This window comes from Nestor notabilis, unplaced genomic scaffold, assembly GCF_000696875.1.
Source record: "Nestor notabilis isolate BGI_N333 unplaced genomic scaffold, ASM69687v1 scaffold22757, whole genome shotgun sequence".
NCBI lineage: Eukaryota > Metazoa > Chordata > Aves > Psittaciformes > Psittacidae > Nestor > Nestor notabilis.
The window spans coordinates 27,817-35,278 of NW_009937242.1; positions in this window are offsets into that span (position 1 = coordinate 27,817).

Below are 7,462 nucleotides of genomic sequence, written 5' to 3' on the forward strand. Positions count from 1 at the left end.
TCTGCTTTGACAAGCTCTCCCCAACAGTAACCCCCAGGTCCTGCTCCCATGAGCTTGGTTCATGGCTAGGCCAGATTCAGAACCTCTCAGCTGGTTTCTCCACCCGGGCAGCACCCAAAGACACTGTGTACAAGCTTGGAGCTGTGACACACATCATCATCCAGTGGCACCACCATGGGCTGCCCAAGATGAGAACAGGACCCAGCAAGGCCAGGCAGACCCATGGTTATGCCACAGGCTCAAGGAAAGCCATTTTATTTGCTGGCATCAAAGCGTGGTGAGGTTTCCACCCTTATTGCTGAAGGACACCCCTGCCTGCCCAGCAAGAGCTCTGCTCCTCTTTGCCTTTGCTTTGGTGCTTTATTGCACCCATCTCCCTCCTGCCAGCATCAGCCCAGGAGGTGCTGCTGTCAAAGACAAGACCAGCACACACCTTCTCCAGGGCAAAGGGCTTCGGTGCCAAACCACCTCTTGGCTCTTCACTCGTGTGGTCATGTCCTGGGGACATAGAAATAACCCCACCGGGGTGATACTGGAAAACCAGGGCCCATGGCTGCAGGGATTTGCTGTTCCCCTTTCAGCACCCCTCACACCCAAAGGGGTTGTAAATTAGGGGAAACCGAGGCAGGGGGTGATGAAGGATTAGCTGCACAGCGCTGTGCCCAGCCTGTATGTGCGGTGGCCTCTGCCATGGCCAGAATAGCAACATTAGGAGCTGCTTAGAGCATGTGGCTTCACGCTGGGCACACAGCCCAGGGTGCACAGAGATTTCTGCAGCCCCAGAACCTGCCCTGACCCTGAGCCAGGCACTGCAGGAGGGTTCTGCTGAAGCCCAGCAGTGGCCAGGCTTCCATCCAATGCACAGGCAAGGTTTGCTGCTACGCCCCGGTCTGGGCTCCCAGTGCCATCCCCTCCACCGACAGGCAGGTCTTCTGCCCTCCCACCCTGCTGTGGAGTGAAGCCTGGGACATTCATGGGATGGAGGACTGCAGACCCGTCCTCCTGAGCCCTGCAGAGAGGATGGCTGGGCTCAGGGATGGGTGGATGTTGCCTTCATTGGCTGCGCTGTGCAATGTAAGGGCATCGCATGGTGCCAGCGTTCCCATGAATTCAAATGCTCCCATGGAGGAGAGCCTGTAGCCTGGACAAAGTGGCTCTGAGCACATCAGCAGCCCCTCATCTCCATGTCCCATGTGGGCACTTTCTCACCAGGCTCAGCTCAGAGGCTAAGCTCCTCATCAGGATTGGACTCCGTGATGAGGACACTGCAACCACCCTGGAGACACCATTCGGGGGACACCAGAGCTGAGATCCCCTTTGAGAACTCATGACAGAGGTGCCCAACGTGGCCGAGGTGGCAGCGTCAGTGTCCTGAAGAGCCAGGGGTGCCGGAGGACCAGAGGTCCCTTGAGGTTACCCCGGTGGTCTCCTGCCTCTGCCCTGGGCTCCGCGTCAGATTTCCACCCACAGCCTGGAGGGACCCAAGGCTCCGGTGGGTCCGGTGCCAAGCACCTTTGCCCCCAGTGCCCAGCAGTGGGATGAGCCCAGCCCCACCAGCTGGCCCAGCCCCGCACATTCTTCCCAGGGCTCTGCTCACCCCCTCCCAGCCTTGTCTTTAAAGAGGTTTTATTTTCGGAGATTCCTTCGGCAGTTCCTTCTGCTCACCCTGGTTTCTGACCCTCTTTGAAGAGGTTCCAGCAGGGTCCATCAAAGGCCGAGCAGCTCTGTAAAGGGAAAATGTGGAACGGTTGCTCCAGCAGCTGCTGAAGCGCAGTTCCGCTGGGTTTGGGCGCCTTTGGCACTGGTGCTTGTGATGTGGTTTTCAGGGTGGTAGGAAGCTCATCCTCAAATTGCTGGCAAGGCCTGAGCTGCACCCTGCTCACATGCCCACAGCATCCTCAGGGCTCCTATGGACCTCCCACACAACCCCATGGGCACAACAAGGAGCCCAACAGGAGTTTGCTTCAGGTGGCTATTGCCCAAAGCCAATGTCTGCCCCAATGTCCCACCAGCCCTACACAACCATCCTCAACAGTGGGAGCATCTGCCCTGACCACTGAGGCACCCCCGTTCTTCCCCCCATAGCTCTGTACTTGACGTTGGTGTTCCATGATACAGAGGACATGAGGATGGGGTATATGGAAGAGGATGGGGCTCCTCAGATGTGTCCCCAAGGGCTGGACAAGCCCCTCGCCATGGGACTGCAGAGCTGCTCCTTCAGTGAGCATCTGGTGGTCAGATCAGCTCCAACCCATCCCTGGAGAGGCAGAAGGGTGCCAGGGGCTCAGCCATCCTCTCCAGTGAGATCCCCTGCCTGCTCCCTGACCCCCAGGAGGAATGTTTCCCATTAGCAGGCTCTGATAAGTGCAGGAAGGAGAATTACTCTCCGTGTCGAGCAGTTTGCTGGAGGTTTCCACACTTCACATATCACTGCTATCAGCTCCCTGAAATGCAGCGGGGTGCAAAGGCAGCTGATTAGATAAAGACAATCTGCAGAGGGGCTATTTCGGGCATATTTCCATCCAGCGGGAATGTCTCCATACAGTGGGACAGGCGGAGGTGACAGGCCAGCGCTGCCGGTCCCACAGCGGCCCATGGCCCAGCCTGACCATGCAAGGATCCCTCCAAAGCAAACCCCCAAAGCCCCACAGCCCTGACCCACCACAGCAACGGAGCAGTAGCCACCACTGCAGCACAGCTCGCCATGCACCCCTCACACCAGCGGGAGGTTGGTGCAGCAGCAATGCCACTGCGGGGACCCCAAAGAAGCTCCCGTGGGGCTTGGGATGGGGTTAACACTGGATGCTCTCATCTCACAGCTCCATTGGGCACTCCCCAGCATGAATGCTCTGATGCCTGGATGTCCCATCCAGTGCTGGTCACCCTGTCCTTTGGGCAGGGACGAAGTGCTGCCTCTAGAACCCAACATGCATGATGCTGCTGCTGCCATGAGCACCTTGGTGCAGTGGTGAGGTGCAGCTCACCATGGCATGAGGCTTGGGAAGCATGGGTATGCTGGAGGCTGACTCTCCAGCCACCACGCTTGCGCTGCATGCAGGTCGTCTCTAAAATGAGTATCAGGATTGAGAAGGTACCTGGAAGAGACATAATGTGCGAAATGAGTGTCTAGACTTAGCAAGCAAGGACACACGTAGGCATGGAGACAGTGAGGTTACCTGGAGATTGGGACAATTGGAGAGGGTTTGTTTGTTCACTTTGAATTTACCAGCTTTGAGGGTTGAGGGGCTTTATTCTGGGCATTGCCACTGTAAAGCATCTGTTTAGGAATGAAGGTTGTACCAAACAGCAGAAATTACAGGAATGTCTGAGCCTTCAGCGAAGATACTTGAGGTTTTGGCAATGCACTTCAAAACAGTGAGAGCAAAGAGAATCTGTTCATTTGAATACTTAATAGCACCTTAATTGCAGCTGGCTGCCAGGACAGACCCTGGCACAGAGCAGCCATGGGGAGTCATGACCAAGAGCTGCCTTGGAGGCTGCAAGGGAGGTACAGAGCCTGATCAGAGCCAGAGCTGGGACACGGTTCTGCCAGTCGGTGTGCAGGATCTGTCCCTGCAGTGCCCTACATGTTCTGGATTCAATAGCTGCTCACAGAGCATCGGTCCTTGGGATGATCCCAGCCCTCTGCTCTCTCCATTCCTCATGCACCTTCTCCTTTGCTCCATGCAAAACTAGACTGGGGTGGTGTCTAGGTCATAAGCTGATGGAAGTGGCTGTGCTGAGCTGGGACCTGCTTGGCTTTAGCAGTGTTTCCTTGGCCTGATGAATGCCATGGCTCTGCTTTCCTGACCCAGTGACCCAGCATTCTGCTCACTCCAGGCTCAGACACTGCTTGGCTTGTTCTCTCCACTGTGCTTGGTCCTCAAGCCTCACACTAGATTGAGCTCAGTCTATCTCATGGCAAGGGACCATTGTTCACAATGCAGCGGCAACAGACATGGGAGTTCTTCATAGGATCTGGTAAGCTTGGACCTTTCTCAAGACTGGCTGTCACCAGGGACAATATTCCTGCATGTCCTCACGTCATGATAGGACACCTTCTCACCTCACTATGGCCCATCAGACAACATGAGCTTTTCTTTCTCCAAGCTGCAGCGAACATCTGATTCCAGGGTTCCAGTCTCTAGTTTGGATACATCCTGGTGGGATATCATCTTGCGGACTTTGGCTTTCCCCTGCAAGATGTCCTTGTCCCTAAGCAAAGTCTGTCCCAAGTGTTTGGGCTCAAGGGTTACCTTGAGCATCCCAGCAGAGCAACCGAGCTGGACACACATACACAGCCCATGCTACCGCTGTTCGTTGGCCAGAGGGTGATATAAACCTCCCTTAAAGCTCTGCTAGGAAGCAAGTGCTGGCGTTGGCGGGACTCTGGTCTGGGGGATGAGCTGCTGGGTCCATGCACGGCCAGCATGGTGCTGCTGTGTCTGCTGCTCCCATGGCAGAAGGGATCAGAAGGGATCAGCATCCATGGCCGGCTCAGCATGACAGCTCCGGTTTGCCTCTCTCGCAGCATGGTGCTATTTATACCTCTCTCCACAGCACTTCACAGTGCAGAAAGGCCTGGTGGAAGAGCTAAGGAAGTGAAATTACTTTGGGGAAGAAATGACACTACCCGTTTATAAATAACCCAGGTTTCATTGATCTTTTAGATGCTCTCTTGGCAGAGAGTCCAATGTCATCGCTCCAGCAATGCAGACAATACTTGGGCATTGTTTTATTCTCAGTTACAGGGAAAAGGACAGCACCAGCTGCCTTTCTATCTTTAGCCCATGAGAGCACCCTTCAATTGTTCTGCACTTCAAACAATAGGCACACGTGTGAGGGGGTTAAGATTGCTGGCCTTACCAGAGCATTTTGCATCAAAATACTGCCTTAGAGACAATAGATTTCTTTCATGCCCTGCCTGAAGCTGGTATTTATCCGACAAAGAAGCCAGGGTGCAAAAGCTCTGTCTTGTTTTTCTTGTGCATCCTGGGCCAGTGAGAGGTTCAGCTCCCGAGGGAGCCCTCTGAACCCTCTTCCATGAAAATAGCCTTATTGTTCTCCCTTTATTTGGCTGGTGCTGAACATCACAACCTCCCTCTGCTCCTGGGGTCAAGTTAATGGCTTTGGTACCATTTTATTGAAAAAATGAGCTGTATTAATGCACAAATATCCCGAGACATCACAGACTTGGCCAAAACGTCAGGCTTGGCTCAGTCGGATTTTTTTGCAGCTGGAAGAGCAATGGAGAACTGGGGGGTTATTTGGTTTGTTCCCCTTACAGGGTGCCAGGGCAAGCGAGTGTGCCCGCGAGCGGTGGAGGAGCCATTCAGTGAGGCACGGTCGGGCAGCCACGCACCCAGCTCTGCAGCAGCCCGTCAGCTGCAGTGGATCAGATGCCAGTGCATACCTCAGCAGCACTGCAGGCAAAGGATCTGCTCACTTGCTGGTGGCTCTGCAGTGCCCTGGTGCCCGGCTGATCTGCCCTGCACGGCTGGGGGGATCTGGGCTGTGCCGTGGGCATCCCAGTGTGGATGTGGCAGCGGGGGCATGTACCTGCTGCAGAACTCGTGTCAGGAGTGAGAAAAGCAGGGTCATGTCAGAGCTATATGTTCCCCCCACGCACTCCACTGTGGCTGATGCTGTATTGAGTTTCAATTGTCTGAGCCCTGGGCAGCCATGGAAAGGGAATGTGACATCCCAAAGCCACAAAGCCCATCTTTAAAGGCTCTTTAACAGCCAGAGGAGAGGTTTACAAGTATAAAGTGCTTTTCTTTAAACTTTGTGGGACTCTATTTTTAGCAAACAAAGATAATGTCCCAGTTGCTGTTGTTCATCTTTTGTTGCACGTAACATGCCAAATACTTACCATGTCTGCCATATTCTTTTATCATGTAACCTTCTCCGAGCTGCTTTGTGGCTCTCTTACGTTGCAGCAGAGATTATGGGCTATCTGCATGCACAAATCCTCCCTGGGCTACTGGAAAAGATCTCATTCTCCAGACTGAATTTGGGAAAGAGAAAGAAAATGCCAGTCACAGTTCTCTGCAAGAAGACTTTTCCCAGCTGAGCAGGCTGCATTTATTCTGGGAACTCCCAAGGACAGGGCAGCACCATTTAACAGCTTTCTGTGATGAAAATGGACCAGTTTTTGCAATGCTTTGCTTAGAAACTCAAGCTTTTTATGCCCTTTCTCAGACTCTCAGAGCAAAGAGTGGGGGGGACTCAGAACCTTGCCAGGACTGAAGATTGAGAGGGGGAATGCTTCTGTTTGAGTAAACTCTGTCCTTCTGCACTGTCATTAAAACTCTTGGACTTTGTTCCTTACTTCCATCCCTTGACCAGTGTGTGGGTGAACCACTTGCTCCGCGGTGGGGTCTGAGCAGGCTCCCAGCACAGAGCAGACAAGACTGGATCACCAGTCCACTTCTAGATTCACAGCCTGGATCTCTATTAACTAAGGTGTGAATCCACTGCACCTGATCAAAGGGACAGCAGAGAGGAAAAATAAAAAGTAAGACTCCCAAGTCCAGAAAAGAGACAAGATGGGTGTATTAAAGAGCTATAACCACAGAGCTTCATTTCAACCACAGATCTCAGAGCAGAGCTAAGAGGCTTGCAATGAACTGGACAACTCCTGGCACTGGTAATAGGACAAAGAGCCGGTCATCTCCCAGCCTGTCCTGGCCACCGGTGATAATCTGTCTATGGAGAGCAACCAAGTGTAACAACAGGCATTGCCCAGTGCTTGCTGGAGAAATCTCTCCACCATGGGCAGGCATGTCCCAGGGTCAGGGGCTGCCTTTGCACCCTCCTCTTAATGCCTCCGGGTGCAGGTGCCCCTGCCTGGGGCTCTCCCTTGCTGCCACAGGGTGAGGGCATGAACAGCACATGTGAGCACAGCACATGTGTGAGCTGGCACCCTCTTCAGCTGTCAGGCTCTAGGGTAATATATGTGTATGTATGTAGCATAGAATCATGGAATCCCAGATTGGTTTGGGTTGGAGGAGCTCTTAGAGCTCATCCAGCTCCAACCCCCTGCCACGGGCAGGGACCCCTTCCACTAGAGCAGGTTGCTCCAAGCCCCTGTGTCCAACCTGGCCTTGAACACTGCCAGAGATGGGGCAGCCACAGCTTCTCTGGGCACCCTGTGCCAGCGCCTCAGCACCCTCACAGGGAACAGCTTCTGCCTCAGAGCTCATCTCAATCTCCCCTCTGGCAGGTTCAAGCCATTCCCCTTGTCCTGTCCCTACAGGCCCTTGTCCAAAGCCCCTCTCCAGGTTTCCTGGAGCCCCTTTAGGCACTGGAGCTGCTCTAAGGTGTCCCCTTCAGGAGCCTTCTCTTCTCCAGCTGCTCCAGACCAGCTCTCTCAGTCTGGCTCCAGAGCAGAGCTGCTCCAGCCCTCGCAGCAGCTCCGTGGCCTCCTCTGGACTCCAATCACACTTCTCTGCAGTCAGAC